Here is a 1,854-nt window from a genome sequence, read left to right as displayed (position 1 = left end):
TTAAGTGGTTTACAAGTCTGATCCCTAGTCAAAGGGTCGCGGGTTCCATTTCCACCCACCCCACTAATTTCCGAAACGAATTTACTCTAAATAAAAATACCCAAGGGGGTGGCCAGTTAACAATAAAAGATAAACCTTAAAGCATTGACAAGCCATGAGAAATAGGAGGTTGCCGTGTAAGCCGTTGAACTGTGCCTCCAGTATTGAAAAAAATCCCACACCGTTCAGCGAGGATATAGGTAAGTGTAGAGTGTGGTTGTAGCTTGTAACTTGTAGCGATGAACAGTAGACAGAATCTCATTCCCTCCTCAAAATGAATACCGTCTATGAGAAAGGACCCAATCCATGGTGATTACGGGTGAAAAGAAGTGCTGGAGGAGTCCCACAGAGAGACGCAGCAGTTAAGCAATAGTTCCTATGTATATAAAGCGAACTTCCTAAAAAGTAATGGAAGTAAAACATAAATAAATAAAGTAAATTCGATTGGAATTTCAATCACAAAATTGCAATTTTAATGATAAAATTAAGATTTGTAGAGCCGATAAATTTTTTATATGTATTTTTAGATACAATATTCATTCACATCAATGCTCCACAAAAAAATTCTTTTCCAGGATTACAGAAACGGTTCAACCATATCAGAAGAAAAAATTTTACAGAACTCATATTTGACGGAACGATTATTTTATCTTTTTTTCTAAAATATTAAAAGAAATATCAAAGTTTGGTACAATTCTTTTTATTTCAAGTTTTTCCGTGATTAAACGAAATAATTTATTTATTTTAAAATAATGCCCCTAGTGGGAGTTGAACCCACGACCTTAGCATATCTTACTTGAGTATAACTGGAGCTCAGATTATAAGTACCACGCTCTAACCGAACTGAGCCATAGGGGCTGAAAAAAGCCAAAATACTCTTTCAATATTTCAATGGTTATAATGACATAATAAAATAAATTTAAAGTCGGCTATCTGGCAAATATAAAATATTATAGAATATACATTAAATTATTTAACACTCTAAGAAACCAGAACAGTTGGAAATTTTATTTTTAAATATCATAGACGAAAGAAGATTAACCATAATAAAATCTATAAATTAGCATCAACAATACAGAATCAAACACATTTTACAAATAAGCATCAAAAACCTCCATAAAATATATATCTGATTTTCTGTATCACAAAATAAAGTCTTTGTCTTCTTGATTTTCATTTGTGATACGAACAATAATATTGAAATTAATGAACTATTCCTGTAAATGATTATATATTACCAATTTTGACTTAGACTAGATTGTTAATATATACTTATGTGGATTAAGCTATTGATTTATTATAAAACGTCTAGATGCCATAATATTCGATTATAAAATTCAAATCAAATAATTTTGGCATTCATTACATGCCTCTTTTTCCGAATGATGATAGAATTTTTTAAAAATTAAATAATTTACCTGCAAAGGTAGGTGAACATTAATTATATTGAAATATATTTTTTAACATATTTTGACAACATTGTACCATATGGCATAACATGTGATGGACTGGTAACACAATATGATAAAAAATACCAGAAAGAACATGAGGTCACCAACCGAATCGAGGCATGCATTTAAACTATAGGATTGAGGCAAACATTAGAGCCAATAGGTTTGGAAAAGAGGAGAGATATCAAGGAAGATGTAAGGGGAGAGTATAATTCCAATAGTTTGAATATGGTATGTTCACGGTAAATCAATCACTTTATGCTCGAATAGAAAATAGAAAATTACAATAACCAAATTAACCCATAAATAAAATTAAGTTAACCCTAAACCATAAAAATTGGAATATTAGTCGATGGTCTACCCA

At 30.9% G+C, this 1,854-nt stretch overlaps 1 non-coding gene across 1 annotated transcript; it reads right to left on the bottom strand.

Annotated features, from left to right (window-relative positions):
- Positions 1 to 792: 792 nt before the first annotated feature.
- Positions 793 to 897, bottom strand: TRNAI-UAU (transfer RNA isoleucine (anticodon UAU)). The gene is made up of 2 exons: positions 859 to 897; positions 793 to 828 (listed from the first exon to the last, which is right to left on the bottom strand). It is a non-coding gene; the product is annotated as a tRNA-Ile (tRNA).
- Positions 898 to 1,854: the final 957 nt, after the last annotated feature.

This window comes from Rhyacophila brunnea, unplaced genomic scaffold, assembly GCF_057557595.1.
Source record: "Rhyacophila brunnea isolate RB1 unplaced genomic scaffold, BYU_Rbru_1.0 scaffold_86, whole genome shotgun sequence".
Classification (NCBI taxonomy): domain Eukaryota; kingdom Metazoa; phylum Arthropoda; class Insecta; order Trichoptera; family Rhyacophilidae; genus Rhyacophila; species Rhyacophila brunnea.
The sequence above is the reverse complement of the archived record's forward strand: the minus strand, read 5'-3'. Positions and strand labels throughout refer to the sequence as shown.